This window comes from Ischnura elegans, chromosome 11 (genome assembly GCF_921293095.1).
Source record: "Ischnura elegans chromosome 11, ioIscEleg1.1, whole genome shotgun sequence".
Lineage (NCBI taxonomy): Eukaryota > Metazoa > Arthropoda > Insecta > Odonata > Coenagrionidae > Ischnura > Ischnura elegans.
In genome coordinates, this window is record NC_060256.1 from 4,830,177 (window position 1) to 4,852,592 (window position 22,416).

The following is a 22,416-nucleotide window of genomic DNA, read 5'->3' on the forward strand; positions in this document are numbered from 1 at the left end:
CATGCTTATTTTTTATTTTACTCCTTTAGTATGCTGTAATTTTCACGTTACCATTACTTATGGCCATTTTGTTCCACATGAGAGCATACATAACAGTGAATAAGAAAAAAGAGATCCAACCACTCTAATAATTTTAAGTGACTGTTGAATTAAGAGAGATCTCATCATTTTCTCTTGAATAATGGTAAAAATCATGCGATAGCACTCGCTTTGTGTTATCATTAAATAATAAACATATTTGCATATTTTACATATATGTTCACTAATGCATGTGTGTTTATTTAAACGCATAAGTATAATGGTTTAAAAGACAGTAGTGCCTTCCATTTCCAAAGGATATGAAAAAATTGAGCATATCACTAAAACCTCTCTATAGTGAACACCACCATACATCAAATTGCCCAAATTTTGTTCCCCTCCATTAGGATATTAAGAGGTTTTTACGGTATGTTGTTTTTATCATCCAGAGAAAGTAATGGCAATTAATATTGTGTTTCTAAAATTTATTGTTTGAGGCGTAACTTGGTGAAAGCGATTCATAATTAAATTAAAAAAGAAGAACTTTGTGCTTTCACATTAATATTTATTCACGACCATGGTTTCAACGTTAGACGTCATCGTCAGGTGAACTCTACTGAGGTCCATCACATCATTTTATACCAGGCTAGGAGGGGATAGGGAGGAAGGTAACTAGGTTGAACGGATTGGTCAACAGAGAAGAGGTAGGGGGGAAAAACTTGGTCATATGCTATGAAAGAAGTTACTCTTTAGTTACTCTACCAGTTAAGTTAGGTTTAACGGGAGCGTTTGCATGAATCAGTGCAGCATGAATACCCTCCCATATTGAGCTTCCCTCTGCAATTCATAGTTTCCGTTCTTTCACTTCATCCATAAATCCTCTTCCTCCATCTTTTTTGCTTGCCTGTATTCCCTCTAACATGTTTTTTAACATCTCATCCCCACCCGGCCTATCCAAACCCTCCTTTGATTCTCGACTAGAAGTCCTTGCCCACCATGCCCAGCACTTCATTGTTCTTCCACCTCTCCGACTTCTTCTCCATTCCTCTATCCATTCCCATATCTCAGAATCTCTCTTCTCGTCCTATTTCCTTTTTAGTCCATATCATCAAACTTATGCATAAAATACTCAGGTTCAGTTTCTTTGATAGGCTTTTCTCAACACACGTATGTCAATCTTCCTCGAATTAATTTGCACTGAATTTTGGGAGGGAGTACATACACAGGACATATTCCAAGTACACGAGGTGGGGATTGAACCTGCGTTGACCCTTGGTGCGATTAAATGGATGAATGAATAGGTGGAAACTGAATTTCACAATGATGTATTGGCACACCATGGCTGCTTTCAGCATGTATTTCTTAACCCATTCTATGTAGGTATTTTGATTTGAAATGCTTTAAAATTAGCCAGGGTTCGCCAAATACATGCAGTATGTATTTGGCGAATATACCTTGATATTGTGTGTATGTAACAATGTTCTTGCCCAGTATAGACCAAATACCTACAATTTGTATTTAGTGTATATCAGGCAAGAAAACTTTTTAACTCAACAATAGTATATTTTAATATACAAATTTTTTTATTTCAGAAGAGGTATAAGATACTATTGTAATACATTAAAAATTATGTTAAGTATTATATTATTATTTTGCATATTTCATATTTGGTTCGATTTTTTTTACTAGTTTTTGTTCATAGTTTCAAATTTGGAGATTTTTATGTATTTGTTAAATTATTTTGCACACATAAAATGGCTTTCTAAGTCTCAACACTAAATTATGATTTTTCCTATGTTCACTCTTTAATTTGCGGTAGTAAAGAGGCATTAATTTGCTGGATTAGTTCCTGGCATTAACACAATTTTTAGTGCATTACTGTATGGAACATGGTTTGTTTCAAAATGATGAAATATTTCTGACCATTTGTTCTCTTTTGTGATTTGTATTCAATTCCAAGATAACCAACCTTTTCCTCATCCAATATTTTTCTATTGGTATTTCATTAAAATGATCACTCTTACATTTCAATACATTACATATTTCCAAGTAGCATTTTCAAAATTTCTACTTTGAGTAGTGAATCCAGATTTGCAACAATATTCATTTCAAAGTAACACTTTTAAAATTTTCACTATGAGTAGCGAATTGGCGTTTGCATCAAGAATATTCATTTCTAGGTAACAATTTTAATTTTTTTAATCTGAGTAGTGAATTCGCGTTTGCAACAAAAATATTCATTTCCTCGACGTAACATTTTTAATTTTTTCTCTCTGAGTAAAGAATACTGAAAGAGAAAAATTGAGATTGATTGAAAGATTGAGAAGAATTGGAATAGAATATACATTTCCAAGTATAACTTTTAATTTTTTCACTTAGAGTAGTGAATTCGCGTTTGCAACAAGAATATTCATTTCTAAGTAACAATTTTAATTTTTTTTTACTTTGAGTAGTGAATCCTCGTTACCAGCACGATTATTCATTTCAAAGCAATATTTCAAAATTTGGTCGGTTTTTAACCACATAACTTTTAAATATTTGAAACACAAATTCACACAATAGGAAACAATATAATACATTCGCAACTTTCAAAAATGCAGCAGATATTCATTTGTATTGTTTAATTTTTCATTAACACAGCCACTGTTCATAAAAACCATAATTATGGTCGGATTTTAACCAGATAACTTTTGAAATACTTGAAACACAAATTCACACTGTGCCTCTAAGTATCAGTAAAATATTTTCACTTAATCTTTCTGGTTAAAATCGGACCATAATTACGGTTTTTATGTACAGTGGCTGTGTTATTAAATATAAATAAATACGAATGAATGGAAACATTTCCGCTGTATTTTTGAAAATTTTGTAAATATTATACTGATACTTATAGGCATTATGTGATTTTGCATTTCACATATTTCAAAAGTTATCTGGTTAAAATCGGACCATAATTACGGTTTTTATGTACAGCGGCTGTGATATTGAAAATTAAATGTATACGAATGAATGGAAACATTTCTGCTGTATTTTTGAAAGTTGTGAAAATATTATACTGATACTTATAGTCCTAGTGTGATTTTGCATTTCACAAATTTCAAAAGTTACCTGGATAAAATCGGACCATAATTACGGTTTTTTGTACAGTGGCTGGGTTATTAAAAAAATAAATGAATACCGAATGAATGGAAACATTTCTACTGTATTTTTGAAAGTTGTAAAAATATTATACTGATACTCATAGGCATAGTGTGATTTTGCATTTTACACATTTCAGAAGTTATCTGGTTAAAATCGAACCATAATTACGGTTTTTATGTACAATGGCTGAGATATTAAAAAATAAATGAATACGAATGAATGGAAACATTCCTTAGTGTCATTTTGCATATTTTTCATCTCGCACTGAAATCGTTTCTCTAGCAACAAAATATAATTCCTTAGTTTCATTTTGCATATTTTTCAACTCGCACTGAAATCGTGCTTCTAGCAACAAAATTTAATTCTTGAGTGTCTTTTAACATATTTTTTATCTCGCACTGAAATCGTGCTTCTAGCAACAAAATTTGATTCCTTAGTGCTATTTTGCATATTTTTAATCACGCACTGAAATCGTGTTTCTAGCAACAAAATTTAATTCCTCAGTGTCATTTTGCATATTTTTCATCTCGCACTGAAATCGTTTCTCTAGCAACAAAATATAATTCCTTAGTGTCATTTTGCATATTTTTCATCACGCACTGAAATCGTGTCTCTAGCAAAAAATTTAATTCCCGAGTGCCATTTTAATTCAGGAATAAAATTTTGTTGCATGAAACCCGATTTCAGTGCGTGATTAAAAATATGCAAAATGACAGGAATTAAATTTCGTTGCTAGAAACACGATTTCAGTGGGAGATGAAAAATATGCAAAACGAAACTCAGGAATTAAATTTTGTTGCTAGAAACACGATTTCAGTGCGGGATGAAAAATATGCAAAACGACACTCAGGAATTAAATTTTGTTGCTAGAAACACGATTTCAGTGCGAGATGAAAAATATGCAAAATGACAGGAATTAAATTTCGTTGCTAGAAACACGATTTCAGTGGGAGATGAAAAATATGCAAAATGACACTCAGGAATTAAATTTTGTTGCTAGAAGCACGATTTCAGTGCGGGATGAAAAATATGCAAAATGATATTCAGGAATTAAATTTTGTTGTAAGAAAAACGATTTCTAAGCGAGATAAAAAATGTGGCAAAAGATATTCAGGAATTAAATTTCGCTGCTGGAAAGACGATTTCAGTGCGAGATATAAAATATTCAAAATTACACTCAGGAATTCAAATTTGTTGCTAGAAACACGGTTTCAGTGCGGGATGATTAATATGCCAAATGACACTCAGAAATTAAATTTAGCTGCTAGAAACACGATTTCAGTGCGAGAAAAAAATATGCAAAATGACACTCAGGAATTAAATTTAGTTGCTAGGAACACGATTTAGTGCGAGATAAAAAATATGCAAAATGTCACTCAGGAATTAAATTTAGTTGCTAGAAACACGATTTTAGTGCGAGATAAAAGATATGCAGATTGACACTCAGGAATTAAGATTTGTTGCTTGAAACACGATTTCAGTGCGAGATGAAAAATATGCAAAATGACACTCAGGAATTAAATTTAGTTGCTAGAAACACGATTTCATTGCGGGATAAGAAATATGCAAAATGACACTCAGGAATTAAATTCTGTAGCTAGAAACACGATATCATAGCGAGATAAAAAATATGCAAAATGACACTCAGGAATTAAATTTTTTTGCTAGAAACAGGATTTCAGTGCGGGATAAAAAATATGCAAAATTACACTCAGGAATTAAATTTAGTTGCTAGGAACACGATTTAATGCGAGATAAAAAATATGCAAAATGACACCTAGGAATAATAAAATGTTCCTAGAAACACGATTTGAGTACGAGATAAAAAATATGCAAAATGACACTCAGGAATTACATTTAGTTGCTAGAAACACGATTTCAGTGCGAGATTAAAAATATGCAAAATGACACTCAGGAATTAAATTTTGTTTTTAGAAACACGATCTCAGTGCGAGATAAAAAATATGTAAAATGAAACTCAGAAATTAAATATTGTTGCTAGAAACACGATTCAGTGCGAGATAAAAAATATGCAAAATCACACAATGGAATTAAATTTTGTTGCTAGAAGCACGATTTCAGGGCCAGATAAAAAATATGCAAAATGACACTCAGGAATTAAATTTTGTTGCTAAAAACACGATTTCAGTGCGGGATGAAATATATGCAAAACGACACTCAGGAATTAAATTTTGTTGCTAAAAACACGATTTCAGTGGGAGATGAAAAATATGCAAAATGACACCCAGGAATTAAATTTTGTTGCTAAAAACACGATTTCAGTGCGGGATGAAAAATATGCAAAACGACACTCAGGAATTAAATTTTGTTGCTAGAAACACGATTTCAGTGGGAGATGAAAAATATGCAAAATGACAGGAATTAAATTTCGTTGCTAAAAACACGATTTCAGTGCGGGATGAAAAATATGCAAAATGACACTCAGGAATTTAATTTTGTTGCTAGAAGCACGATTTCAGTGCGAGATAAAAAATATGTAAAATGACACTCAGGAATTAAATTTTGTCCTATAAACACGATTTCAGTGCGAGATAAAAAATATGCAAAATGATATTCAGGAATTAAATTTTGTTGTAAGAAACACGATTTCTAAGCGAGATAAAAAATGTGGCAAAAGATATTCAGGAATTAAATTTCGCTGCTGGAAAGACGATTTCAGTGCGAGATATAAAATATTCAAAATTACACTCAGGAATTAAATTTAGTTGCTAGGAACACGATTTAGTGCGAGATAAAAAATATGCAAAATGACACCTAGGAATAATAAAATATTCCTAGAAACACGATTTGAGTAAGAGATAAAAAATATGCAAAATGACACTCAGGAATTACATTTAGTTGCTAGAAACACGATTTCAGTGCGAGATAAAATATATGCAGATTGACACTCAGGAATTAAATTTTTTTGTTGCTAGAAACACGATTTCAGTGCGAGATGAAAAATATGCAAAATGACACTCAGGAATTAAATTTAGTTGCTAGAAACACGATTTCAGTGCGAGATAAAAGATATGAAAAATCATACACAGGAATTAAATTTAGTTGCTAGAAACACGATTTCATTGCGGGATAAGAAATATGCAAAATGACACTCAGGAATTAAATTCTGTAGCTAGAAACACGATTTCAGTGCGAGATAAAAAATATGCAGATTGACACTCACGAATTAAATTTTGTTGCAGGAAACACGATTTCAGTGCGAGATAAAGAATATGCAAAATGACACTCAGGAATTAAATTTTGTACTAGAATCTAGATTTCAGTGCAAGATAAAAAATATGCAAAATGAAACTCAGGATTTAAATTTTGTTGCTAGAAACACGATTTCAGTGGGAGATGAAAAATATGCAAAATGACACTCAAGAATTAAATTTTGTTGCATGATACACGATTTCAGTGCGAGATAAAAAATATGCAAAATCACACACAGGAATTAAATTTTGTTGCTAGAAACACGATTTCAGTACGAGATAAAAAATATGCAAAATGACACTCAGGAATTAAATTTAGTTGCTAGAAACACGATTTCAGTGCGAGATGAAAAATATGCAAAATAACACTCAGGAATTTAATTTTGTTGCTAGAAGCACGTTTTTAGTGCGAGATAAAAAATTTGTAAAATGACACTCAGGAATTAAATTTTGTCCTATAAACACGATTTCAGTGCGAGATAAAAAATATGCAAAATGATATTCAGGAATTAAATTTTGTTGTAAGAAACACGATTTCTAAGCGAGATAAAAAATGTGGCAAAGGATATTCAGGAATTAAATTTCGCTGCTGGAAAGACGAATTTAGGGCGAGATATAAAATATTCAAAATTACACTCAGGAATTCAAATTTGTTGCTATAAACACGGTTTCAGTGCGGGATGAATAATATGCCAAATGACACTCAGAAATTAAATTTAGCTGCTAGAAACACGATTTCAGTGCGAGAAAAAAATATGCAAAATGACACTCAGGAATTAAATTTAGTTGCTAGGAACACGATTTAGTGCGAGATAAAAAATATGCAAAATGACACCTAGGAATAATAAAATGTTCCTAGAAACACGATTTGAGTACGAGATAAAATATATGCAAAATGACACTCAGGAATTATATTTAGTTGCTATATACACGATTTCAGTGCGAGATAAAATATATGCAGATTCACACTCAGGAATTATATTTTGTTGCTAGAAACACGATTTCAGTGCGAGATGAAAAATATGCAAAATGACACTCAGGAATTAAATTTAATTGCTAGAAACACGATTTCAGTGCGAGATAAAAGATATGCAAAATCATACACAGGAATTAAATTTAGTTGCTAGAAACACGATTTCATTGCGGGATAAGAAATATGCAAAATGACACTCAGGAATTAAATTCTGTAGCTAGAAACACGATTTCAGTGCGAGATTAAAAATATGCAAAATGACACTAAGGAATTAAATTTTGTTGCTAAAAGCTCAATTTCAGTGCGTGATAAAAAATATGTAAAATGACACTGAAAAAAAATATTTTTTTGCTAGAAACACGATTTCATTGCGAGTAAAAATATATGCACATTGAAACTCAGGAATTAAATTTAGTTGCTAGAAACACGATTTCAGTGCGATATAAAAGATATGCAGATTGACACTCAGGAATTAAATTTAATTGCTAGAAACACGATTTCATTGCGGGATAAGAAATATGCAAAATGACACTTAGGATTTCAATTTAGTTGCTTAAAACACGATTTCAGTGCAAGATGATAAATATGCAAAATGACACTATGACATTAAACTATGTATATAGAAACACGATTTCAGTGCGAGATTAAAAATATGCAAAATGACACTCAGGAATTAAATTTTGTTTTTAGAAACACGATCTCAGTGCGAGATAAAAAATATGTAAAATGAAACTCAGAAATTAAATATTGTTGCTAGAAACACGATTCAGTGCGAGATAAAAAATATGCAAAATCACACACATGAATTAAATTTTGTTGCTAGAAACACGATTTCAGTGCTTGAGTAAAAATATGTAAAATGACAATCAAAAATTAGATTATAGTTGCTAGAAACACGATTTCATTGCGGGATAAGAAATATGCAAAATGACACTAAGGATTTCAATTTAGTTGCCTAAAACACGATTTCAGTGCGAGATGATAAATATTCAAAATTACACTCAGGAATTCAAATTTGTTGCTAGAAACACGGTTTCAGTGCGGGATGAATAATATGCCAAATGACACTCAGAAATTAAATTTAGCTGCTAGAAACACGATTTCAGTGCGAGAAAAAAAAATGCAAAATGACACTCAGGAATTAAATTTAGTTGCTAGGAACACGATTTAGTGCGAGATAAAAAATATGCAAAATGACACCTAGGAATAATAAAATGTTCATAGAAACACGATTTGAGTGCGAGATAAAAAATATGCAAAATGACACTCAGGAATTAAATTTAGTTGCTAGAAACACGATTTTAGTGCGAGATAAAAGATATGCAGATTGACACTCAGGAATTAAGATTTGTTGCTTGAAACACGATTTCAGTGCGAGATGAAAAATATGCAAAATTACACTCACGAATTAAATTTAGTTGCTAGGAACACGATTTAGAGCGAGATAAAAAATATGCAAAATGACACCTAGGAATAATAAAATGTTCCTAGAAACACGATTTGAGTACGAGATAAAATATATGCAAAATGACACTCAGGAATTATATTTAGTTGCTATATACACGATTTCAGTGCGAGATAAAATATATGCAGATTCACACTCAGGAATTATATTTTGTTGCTAGAAACACGATTTCAGTGCGAGATGAAAAATATGCAAAATGACACTCAGGAATTAAATTAAGTTGCTAGAAACACGATTTCATTGCGGGATAAGAAATATGCAAAATGACACTCAGGAATTAAATTTAATTGCTAGAAACACGATTTCAGTGCGAGATAAAAGATATGCAAAATCATACACAGGAATTAAATTTAGTTGCTAGAAACACGATTTCATTGCGGGATAAGAAATATGCAAAATGACACTCAGGAATTAAATTCTGTAGCTAGAAACACGATTTCAGTGCGAGATTAAAAATATGCAAAATGACACTAAGGAATTAAATTTTGTTGCTAAAAGCTCAATTTCAGTGCGTGATAAAAAATATGTAAAATGACACTGAAAAAAAATATTTTTTTGCTAGAAACACGATTTCATTGCGAGTAAAAATATATGCACATTGAAACTCAGGAATTAAATTTAGTTGCTAGAAACACGATTTCAGTGCGAGATAAAAGATATGCAGATTGACACTCAGGAATTAAATTTAATTGCTAGAAACACGATTTCATTGCGGGATAAGAAATATGCAAAATGACACTTAGGATTTCAATTTAGTTGCTTAAAACACGATTTCAGTGCAAGATGATAAATATGCAAAATGACACTATGACATTAAACTATGTATATAGAAACACGATTTCAGTGCGAGATTAAAAATATGCAAAATGACACTCAGGAATTAAATTTTGTTTTTAGAAACACGATCTCAGTGCGAGATAAAAAATATGTAAAATGAAATTCAGAAATTAAATATTGTTGCTAGAAACACGATTCAGTGCGAGATAAAAAATAGTCAAAATCACACACATGAATTAAATTTTGTTGCTAGAAACACGATTTCAGTGCTTGAGTAAAAATATGTAAAATGACACTCAAAAATTAAATTTTGTTGCTAGAATCACGATTTTAGGGCCAGATAAAAAATATGCAAAATGACACTCAGGAATTAAATTTTGTTGCTAGAAACACGATTTCAGTGCTTGATTAAAAATATGTAAAATGACAATCAAAAATTAGATTATAGTTGCTAGAAACACGATTTCATTGCGGGATAAGAAATATGCAAAATGACACTAAGGATTTCAATTTAGTTGCCTAAAACACGATTTCAGTGCGAGATGATAAATATGCAAAATGACACTATGAAATTAAATTATGTCGATAGAAACACGATTTCAGTGCGAGATTAAAAATATGTAAAATGAAACTCAGAAATTAAATATTGTTGCTAGAAACACGATTCAGTGCGGGATAAAAAATATGCAAAATGACACTCACGAATTAAATTTTGTTGCTAGAAACACGATTTCAGTGCTTGATTAAAAATATGTAAAATGACACACAAAAATTAAATTTTGTTGCTAGAAACACGATTTCAGTGCAAGATAAAAAATATGCAGATTGACACTCACGAATTAAATTTTGTTGCAGGAAACACGATTTCAGTGCGAGATGAAAAATATGCAAAATGACACTGAAAAAAAAAATGTTTTTGCTAGAAACACGATTTCATTGCGAGTAATAATATATGCACATTGAAACTCAGGAATTAAATTTAGTTGCTAGAAACACGATTTCAGTGCGAGATAAAAGATATGCAGATTGACACTCAGGAATTAAATTTAATTGCTAGAAACACGATATCATTGCGGGATAAGAAATATGCAAAATGACACTTAGGATTTCAATTTAGTTGCTTAAAACACGATTTCAGTGCGAGATGATAAATATGCAAAATGACACTATGACATTAAACTATGTATATAGAAACACGATTTCAGTGCGAGATTAAAAATATGCAAAATGACACTCAGGAATTAAATTTTGTTTTTAGAAACACGATCTCAGTGCGAGATAAAAAATATGTAAAATGAAACTCAGAAATTAAATATTGTTGCTAGAAACACGATTCAGTGCTTGAGTAAAAATATGTAAAATGACACTCAGAAATTAAATTTTGTTGCTAGAATCACGATTTTAGGGCCAGATAAAAAATATGCAAAATGACACTCAGGAATTAAATTTTGTTGCTAGAAACACGATTTCAGTGCTTGATTAAAAATATGTAAAATGACAATCAAAAATTAGATTATAGTTGCTAGAAACACGATTTCATTGCGGGATAAGAAATATGCAAAATGACACTAAGGATTTCAATTTAGTTGCCTAAAACACGATTTCAGTGCGAGATGATAAATATGCAAAATGACACTATGAAATTAAATTATGTCGATAGAAACACGATTTCAGTGCGAGATAAAAAATATGCAAAATGACACTCACGAATTAAATTTTGTTGCTAGAAACACGATTTCAGTGCTTGATTAAAAATATGTAAAATGACACTCAAAAATTAAATTTTGTTGCTAGAAACACGATTTCAGTGCAAGATAAAAAATATGCAGATTGACACTCACGAATTAAATTTTGTTGCAGGAAACACGATTTCAGTGCGAGATGAAAAATATGCAAAATGACACTCAGGAATTAAATTTTGTACTAGAATCACGATTTCAGTGCAAGATAAAAAATATGCAAAATGACACTCAGGAATTAAATTTTGTTGCTAGAAACACGATTTCAGTGCGAGATGAAAAATATGCAAAATGACACTCAGGATTTCAATTTAGTTGCTTAAAACACGATTTCAGTGCGAGTAATAAAATATGCAGATTGAAACTCAGGAATTAAATCCTGTAGCTAGAAACACGATTTCAGTTCGAGATTAAAAATATGCAAAATGACACTCAGGATTTCAATTTAGTTGCTTAAAACACGATATCAGTGCGAGTAAGAAAATATGCAGATTGAAACTCAGGAATTAAATTTTTTTTCTAGAGACACGATTTCAGTGCGAGATGAAAAATATGCAAAATGACACAAAGGAATTTAATTTCGTACTAGAGACACGATTTAGTGCCAGATAAAAAATATGCAAAATGACACTCAGGAATTATATTTTGTTGCTAGAAACACGATTTCAGTACGAGATAAAAAATATGCAAAATGACAATAAGGAATAAAATTTTGTTGCCAGAAACACGATTTCAGTGCGACAAAAAAAAATATGTAAAATGACACTCAAGAATTAACTTTTTTTGCTAGAAACACGATTTAAGTGCGAGGTAAAAAATATGTAATATGACACTCACAAATTAAATTTTGTTGCTAGAAACACGATTTCAGTGCGAGATAAAAAATATGCAAAATGTCACTCCGGAATTCAATTTTGTTGTTAGAAACACTATTTCTGTGCGTGATGAAAAATATGCAAAATGACACTCAGGAATTAAATTTATTTGCTAGAAACACGATTTCAGTGCGAGATAAAAAATATGCAAAATGACACTAAGGAATTAAATTTTCTTGCTAGAAGCACGATTTCAGTGCGAGAAAAAAAAATATGTAAAATGACACTCAAGAATTAACTTTTGTTGCTAGAAACACGATTTCAGTTCGAGATAAAAAATATGCAAAATGACACTCACGAATTAAATTCTGTTGCTAGATACACGATTTCAGTGCGAGATAATAAATATGCAAAATGACACTCAGGAATTAAATTTTTTTGCTAGAAACACGATTTCAGTGCGTGATGAAAAATATGCAAAATGAAACTCAGGATTTAAATTTTGTTGCTAGAAACACGATTTCAGTTCGAGATTAAAAATATGCAAAATGACACTCAGGATTTCAATTTAGTTGCTTAAAACACGATTTCAGTTCGAGTAATAAAATATGCAGATTGAAACTCAGGAATTAAATCCTGTAGCTAGAAACACGATTTCAGTTCGAGATTAAAAATATGCAAAATGACACTCAGGATTTCAATTTAGTTGCTTAAAACACGATTTCAGTTCGAGTAATAAAATATGCAGATTGAAACTCAGGAATTAAATCCTGTAGCTAGAAACACGATTTCAGTTCGAGATTAAAAATATGCAAAATGACACTCAGGATTTCAATTTAGTTGCTTAAAACACGATTTCAGTGCGAGTAAGAAAATATGCAGATTGAAACTCAGGAATTAAATATTGTTTCTAGAGACACGATTTCAGTGCGAGATGAAAAATATGCTAAATGACACTCAGGAATTAAATTTAATTGCTAGAAACACGATTTCATTACGGGATAAGAAATATGCAAAATGACACTTAGGATTTCAATTTAGTTGCTTAAAACACGATTTCAGTGCGAGATGATAAATATGCAAAATGACACTATGACATTAAATTATGTCGATAGAAACACGATTTCAGTGCGAGATTAAAAATATGCAAAATGATATTCAGGAATTAAATTTTGTTGTAAGAAACACGATTTTTAAGCGAGATAAAAAATGTGGCAAAAGATATTCAGGAATTAAATTTCGCTGCTGGAAAGACGATTTCAGTGCGAGATATAAAATATTCAAAATTACACTCAGGAATTCAAATTTGTTGCTAGAAAAACGGTTTCAGTGCGGGATGAATAATATGCCAAATGACACTCAGAAATTAAATTTAGCTGCTAGAAACACGATTTCAGTGCGAGAAAAAAATATGCAAAATGACACTCAGGAATTAAATTTAGTTGCTAGGAACACGATTTAGTGCGAGATAAAAAATATGCAAAATGACACCTAGGAATAATAAAATGTTCCTAGAAACACGATTTTAGTACTATATAAAAAATATGCAAAATGACACTCAGGAATTAAATTTAGTTGCTACAAACACGATTTTAGTGCGAGATAAAAGATATGCAGATTGACACTCAGGAATTAAGATTTGTTGCTTGAAACACGATTTCAGTGCGAGATGAAAAATATGCAAAATGACACTCAGGAATTAAATTTAGTTGCTAGAAACACGATTTCATTGCGGGATAAGAAATATGTAAAATGACACTCAGGAATTAAATTCTGTAGCTAGAAACTAGATATCAGTGCAAGATAAAAAATATGCAAAATGACACTCAGGAATTAAATTTTGTTGCTAGAAACAGGATTTCAGTGCGGGATGAAAAATATGCAAAATGACACTCAGGAATTAAATTTAGTTGCTAGGAACACGATTTAGTACGAGATAAAAAATATGCAAAATGACACTCAGGAATTAAATTTTGTTGCTAAAAGCTCAATTTCAGTGCGTGATAAAAAATATGTAAAATGACACTGAAAAAAAATTTTTTTGCTAGAAACACGATTTCAGTGCGAGATAAAATATATGCAGATTGACACTCAGGAATTAAATTTTGTTGCTAGAAACACGATTTCAGTGCGAGATGAAAAATATGCAAAATGACACTCAAGAATTAAATTTAGTTGCTAGAAACACGATTTCATTGCGGGATAAGAAATATGCAAAATGACACTCAGGAATTAAATTTAATTGCTAGAAACACGACTTCAGTGCGAGATAAAAGATATGCAAAATCATACACAGGAATTAAATTTAGTTGCTAGAAACACGATTTCATTGCGGGATAAGAAATATGCAAAATGACACTCAGGAATTAAATTCTGTAGCTAGAAACACGATTTCAGTGCGAGATTAAAAATATGCAAAATAACACTCAGGAATTCAAATTTGTTGCTAGAAACACGGTTTCAGTGCGGGATGAATAATATGCCAAATGACACTCAGGAATTAAATTTTGTTGCTAAAAGCTCAATTTCAGTGCGTGATAAAAAATATGTAAAATGACACTGAAAAAAAAATTTTTTTTGCTAGAAACACGATTTCATTGCGAGTAAAAATATATGCACATTGAAACTCAGGAATTAAATTTAGTTGCTAGAAACACGATTTCAGTGCGAGATAAAAGATATGCAGATTTACACTCAGGATTTAAATTTAATTGCTAGATACACGATTTCATTGCGGGATAAGAAATATGCAAAATGACACTTAGGATTTCAATTTAGTTGCTTAAAACACGATTTCAGTGCGAGATGATAAATATGCAAAATGACACTATGACATTAAACTATGCCGATAGAAACACGATTTCAGTGCGAGATTAAAAATATGCAAAATGACACTCAGGAATTAAATTTTGTTTTTAGAAACACGATCTCAGTGCGAGATAATAAATATGTAAAATGAAACTCAGAAATTAAATATTGTTGCTAGAAACACGATTCAGTGCGAGATAAAAAATATGCAAAATCACACACAGGAATTAAATTTTGTTGCTAGAAGCACGATTTCAAAGCCAGATAAAAAATATGCAAAATAACATTCAGGAATTAAATTTTGTTGCTAGAAACACGATTTCAGTGCTTGATTAAAAATATGTAAAATGACAATCAAAAATTAGATTATAGTTGATAGAAACACGATTTCATTGCGGGATAAGAAATATGCAAAAGGACACTAAGGATTTCAATTTAGTTGCCTAAAACACGATTTCAGTGCGAGATTAAAAATATGTAAATGAAACTCAGAAATTAAATATTGTTGCTAGAACACGATTCAGTGCGGGATAAAAAATATGCAAAATGACACTCACGAATTAAATTTTGTTGCTAGAAACCCGATTTCAGTGCGAGATTAAAAATATGCAAAATGACACTCAGGATTTCAATTTAGTTGCTTAAAACACGATTTCAGTGCGAGTAATAAAATATGCAGATTGAAACTCAGGAATTAAATCCTATAGCTAGAAACACGATTTCAGTTCGAGATTAAAAATATGCAAAATGACACTCAGGATTTCAATTTAGTTGCTTAAAACACGATATCAGTGCGAGTAAGAAAATATGCAGATTGAAACTCAGGAATTAAATTTTTTTTCTAGAGACACGATTTCAGTGCGAGATAAAAAATATGCAAAATGACACTAAGGAATTTAATTTCGTACTAGAGACACGATTTAGTGCCAGATAAAAAATATGCAAAATGACACTCAGGAATTATATTTTGTTGCCAGAAACACGATTTCAGTACGAGATAAAAAATATGCAAAATGACACTAAGGAATTAAATTTTGTTGCCAGAAACACGATTTCAGTGCGAGAGAAAAAATATGTAAAATGACACTCAAGAATTAACTTTTTTTGCTAGAAACACGATTTAAGTGCGAGGTAAAAAATATGTAATATGACACTCACAAATTAAATTTTGTTGCTAGAAAAACGATTTCAGTGCGAGATAAAAAATATGCAAAATGTCACTCCGGAATTCAATTTTGTTGTTAGAAACACTATTTCTGTGCGTGATGAAAAATATGCAAAATGACACTCAGGAATTAAATTTATTTGCTAGAAACACGATTTCAGTGCGAGATAAAAAATATGCAAAATGACACTAAGGAATTAAATTTTCTTGCTAGAAGCACGATTTCAGTGCGTGAAAAAAAAATATGTAAAATGACACTCAAGAATTAACTTTTGTTGCTAGAAACACGATTTCAGTTCGAGATAAAAAATATGCAAAATGACACTCAGGAATTAAATTCTGTAGCTAGAAACACGAAGTCAGTGCGAGATTAAAAATATGCAAAATGACACTAAGGAATTAAATTTTGTTGCTAAAAGCTCAATTTCAGTGCGAGATAAAAAATATGTAAAATGACACTGAAAAAAAATTTTTTTTGCTAGAAACACGATTTCAGTGCGAGTAAAAATATATGCACATTGAAACTCAGGAATTAAATTTTGTTGCTATAAACACGATTTCAGTGCCAGATAAAAAATATGCAAAATGACACTCAGGAATTAAATTTTGTTGCTAGAAACACGATTTCATTGCGGGATGAAAAATATGCAAAATGACACAAAGGAATTAAAGTTAGTTGCTAGAAACACGATTTCAGTGCGAGATGAGAAATATGCAAAATGACACTCAGGAATTAAATTTAGTTGCTAGAAACACGATTTCAGTGCGAGATAAAAAATATGCAGTTTGACACTCAGGAATTATATTTTGAACCAGAAACAAGATTTCAGTGCGAGAAAAAAATATGCCAAATGACACTCAGGAATTAAATTTAGTTGCTAGGAACACGATTTAGTGCGAGATAAAAAATATGCAAAATGACACCTAGGAATAATAAAATGTTCCTAGAAACACGATTTGAGTACGAGATAAAAAATATGCAAAATGACACTCAGGAATTAAATTTTGTTGCTAAAAGCTCAATTTCAGTGCGTGATAAAAAATATGTAAAATGACACTGAAAAAAAAAAATTTTTTGCTAGTAACACGATTTCATTGCGAGTAAAAATATATGCATATTGAAACTCAGGAATTAAATTTAGTAGCTAGAAACACGATTTCAGTGCGAGATAAAAGATATGCAGATTGACACTCAGGAATTAAATTTAATTGCTAGAAACACGATTTCATTGCGGGATAAGAAATATGCAAAATGACACTTAGGATTTCAATTTAGTTGCTTAAAACACGATTTCAGTGCGAGATGATAAATATGCAAAATGACACTATGACATTAAACTATGCCGATAGAAACACGATTTCAGTGCGAGATTAAAAATATGCAAAATGACACTCAGGAATTAAATTTTGTTTTTAGAAACACGATCTCAGTGCTTGATTAAAAATATGTAAAATGACAATCAAAAATTAGATTATAGTTGCTAGAAACACGATTTCATTGCGGGATAAGAAATATGCAAAATGACATAAGGATTTCAATTTAGTTGCCTAAAACACGATTTCAGTGCGAGATGAAAAATATGCAAAATGACACTCAGGAATTAAATTTTGTTGCTAGAAACACGATTTCAGTGCGAGATAAAAAATATGTAAAATGAAACTCAGAAATTAAATATTGTTGCTAGAACACGATTCAGTGCGGGATAAAAAATATGCAAAATGACACTCACGAATTAAATTTTGTTGCTAGAAACACGATTTCAGTGCTTGATTAAAAATATGTAAAATGACAATCAAAAATTAAATTTTGTTGCTAGAAACACGATTTCAGTGCAAGATAAAAAATATGCAGATTGACACTCACGAATTAAATTTTGTTGCTAGAAACACGATTTCAGTGCGAGATGAAAAATATGCAAAATGACACTCAGGAATTAAATTTTGTACTAGAATCACGATTTCAGTGCAAGATAAAAAATATGCAAAATGACACTCAGGAATTAAATTTTGTTGCTAGAAACACGATTTCAGTGCGAGATGAAAAATATGCAAAATAACACTCAGGAATTAAATTCTGTAGCTAGAAACACGATTTCAGTGCGAGATTAAAAATTTGCAAAATGACACTCAGGATTTCAATTTAGTTGCTTAAAACACGATATCAGTGCGAGTAAGAAAATATGCAGATTGAATCTCAGGAATTAAATATTTTTTCTAGAGACACGATTTCAGTGCGAGATGAAAAATATGCAAAATGACACTAAGGAATTCAATTTCGTACTAGAGACACGATTTAGTGCCAGATAAAAAATATGCAAAATGACACTCAGGAATTATATTTTGTTGCTAGAAACACGATTTGAGTACGAGATAAAAAATATGCAAAATGACACTCAGGAATTAAATTTTGTTGCTAAAAGCTCAATTTCAGTGCGTGATAAAAAATATGTAAAATGACACTGAAAAAAAAAAATTTTTTGCTAGTAACACGATTTCATTGCGAGTAAAAATATATGCATATTGAAACTCAGGAATTAAATTTAGTAGCTAGAAACACGATTTCAGTGCGAGATAAAAGATATGCAGATTGACACTCAGGAATTAAATTTAATTGCTAGAAACACGATTTCATTGCGGGATAAGAAATATGCAAAATGACACTTAGGATTTCAATTCAGTTGCTTAAAACACGATTTCAGTGCGAGATGATAAATATGCAAAATGACACTATGACATTAAACTATGCCGATAGAAACACGATTTCAGTGCGAGATTAAAAATATGCAAAATGACACTCAGGAATTAAATTTTGTTTTTAGAAACACGATCTCAGTGCTTGATTAAAAATATGTAAAATGACAATCAAAAATTAGATTATAGTTGCTAGAAACACGATTTCATTGCGGGATAAGAAATATGCAAAATGACATAAGGATTTCAATTTAGTTGCCTAAAACACGATTTCAGTGCGAGAAGAAAAATATGCAAAATGACACTCAGGAATTAAATTTTGTTGCTAGAAACACGATTTCAGTGCGAGATAAAAAATATGTAAAATGAAACTCAGAAATTAAATATTGTTGCTAGAACACGATTCAGTGCGGGATAAAAAATATGCAAAATGACAATCACGAATTAAATTTTGTTGCTAGAAACACGATTTCAGTGCTTGATTAAAAATATGTAAAATGACAATCAAAAATTAAATTTTGTTGCTAGAAACACGATTTCAGTGCAAGATAAAAAATATGCAGATTGACACTCACGAATTAAATTTTGTTGCTAGAAACACGATTTCAGTGCGAGATGAAAAATATGCAAAATGACACTCAGGAATTAAATTTTGTACTAGAATCACGATTTCAGTGCAAGATAAAAAATATGCAAAATGACACTCAGGAATTAAATTTTGTTGCTAGAAACACGATTTCAGTGCGAGATGAAAAATATGCAAAATAACACTCAGGAATTAAATTCTGTAGCTAGAAACACGATTTCAGTGCGAGATTAAAAATATGCAAAATGACACTCAGGATTTCAATTTAGTTGCTTAAAACACGATTTCAGTGCGAGTAAGAAAATATGCAGATTGAATCTCAGGAATTAAATATTTTTTCTAGAGACACGATTTCAGTGCGAGATGAAAAATATGCAAAATGACACTAAGGAATTCAATTTCGTACTAGAGACACGATTTAGTGCCAGATAAAAAATATGCAAAATGACACTCAGGAATTATATTTTGTTGCTAGAAACACGATTTCAGTACGAGATAAAAAATATGCAAAATGACACTAAGGAATAAAATTTTGTTGCCAGAAACACGATTTCAGTGCGAGAAAAAAAAATATGTAAAATGACACTCAAGAATTAACTTTTTTTGTTAGAAACACGATTTCAGTGCGAGATAAAAAATATGCAAAATGTCACTCCGGAATTCAATTTTGTTGTTAGAAACACGATTTCTGTGCGTGATGAAAAATATGCAAAATGACACTCAGGAATTAAATTTATTTGCTAGAAACACGATTTCAGTGCGAGATAAAAAATATGCAAAATGACACTCACGAATTAAATTCTCTTGCTAGAAACACGATTTCAGTGCGAGATAATAAATATGCAAAATGACACTCAGGAATTAAATTTTTTTGCTAGAAACACGATTTCAGTGCGAGATGAAAAATATGCAAAATGAAACTCAGGATTTAAATTTTGTTGCTAGAAACACGATTTCAGTGGGAGATGAAAAATATGCAAAATGACACTCAAGAATTAATTTTGTTGCATGATACACGATTTCAGTGCGAGATAAAAAATATGCAAAATCACACACAGGAATTAAATTTTGTTGCTAGAAACACGATTTCAGTACGAGATAAATAATATGCAAAATGACACTCAGGAATTAAATTTTGTTGCTAGAAACACGATTTCAGTGCGAGATTAAAAATATGCAAAATGACACTCAGGATTTCAATTTAGTTGCTTAAAACACGATTTCAGTGCGAGTAATAAAATATGCAGATTGACACTCAGGAATTAAAACCTGTAGCTAGAAACACGATTTCAGTTCGAGATTAAAAATATGCAAAATGACACTCAGGATTTCAATTTATTTGCTAGAAACACGATTTCAGTGCGAGATAAAAAATATGCAAAATGACACTAAGGAATTAAATTTTCTTGCTAGAAGCACGATTTCAGTGCGAGATAAAAAATATGTAAAATGACACTGAAAAAAAAATTTTTTTGCTAGAAACACGATTTCAGTGCGAGTAAAAATATATGCACATTGAAACTCAGGAATTAAATTTTGTTGCTAGAAACACGATTTCAGTGCGAGATAAAAGATATGCAGATTGACACTCAGGAATTAAATTTAATTGCTAGAAACACGATTTCATTGCGGGATAAGAAATATGCAAAATGACACTTAGGATTTCAATTTAGTTGCTTAAAACACGATTTCAGTGCGAGATGATAAATATTCAAAATGACACTCAGGAATTAAATTTTGTTTTTAGAAACACGATCTCAGTGCGAGATAAAAAATATGTAAAATGAAACTCAGAAATTAAATATTGTTGCTAGAAACACGATTCAGTGCGAGATAAAAAATATGCAAAATCACACACAGGAATTAAATTTTGTTGCTAGAAGCACGATTTCAGGGCCAGATAAAAAATATGCAAAATGACACTCAGGAATTAAATTTTGTTGCTAGAAACACGATTTCAGTGCTTGATTAAAAATATGTAAAATGACAATCAAAAATTAGATTATAGTTGCTAGAAACACGATTTCATTGCGGGATAAGAAATATGCAAAATGACACTAAGGATTTCAATTTAGTTGCCTAAAACACGAATTCAGTGCGAGATGATAAATATGCAAAATGACACTATGAAATTAAATTATGTCGATAGAAACACGATATCAGTGCGAGATAAAAAATATGCAAAATGACACTCAGGAATTAAATTTTGTTGCTAGAAACACGATTCAGTGCGGGATAAAAAATATGCAAAATGACACTCACGAATTAAATTTTGTTGCTAGAAACACGATTTCAGTGCGAGATAAGAAATATGTAAAATGACACTCAAAAGTTAAATTTTGTTGATTGAAACACGATTTCAGTGCTTGATTAAAAACATGTAAAATGACAATCAAAAATTAAATTTTGTTGCTAGAAACACGATTTCAGTGCGAGATAAAAAATATGTAAAATGACATTAAAAAATTAAATTTTGTTGCTAGAAACACGATTTCAGTGCAAGATAAAAAATATGCCGATTGACACTCACGAATTAAATTTTGCTGCAGGAAACACGATTTCAGTGCGAGATGAAAAATATGCAAAATGACACTCAGGAATTAAATTTTGTTGCTAGAAACACGATTTCAGTGCAAGATAAAAAATATGCAGATTGACACTCACGAATTAAATTTTGTTGCAGGAAACACGATTTCAGTGCGAGTAATAAAATATGCAGATTGAAACTCAGGAATTAAATCCTGTAGCTAGAAACACGATTTCAGTTCGAGATTAAAAATATGCAAAATGACACTCAGGATTTCAATTTAGTTGCTTAAAACACGATATCAGTGCGAGTAAGAAAATATGCAGATTGAAACTCAGGAATTAAATATTTTTTCTAGAGACACGATTTCAGTGCGAGATGAAAAATATGCAAAATGACACTAAGGAATTTAATTTCGTACTAGAGACACGATTTAGTGCCAGATAAAAAATATGCAAAATGACACTCAGGAATTATATTTTGTTGCTAGAAACACGAT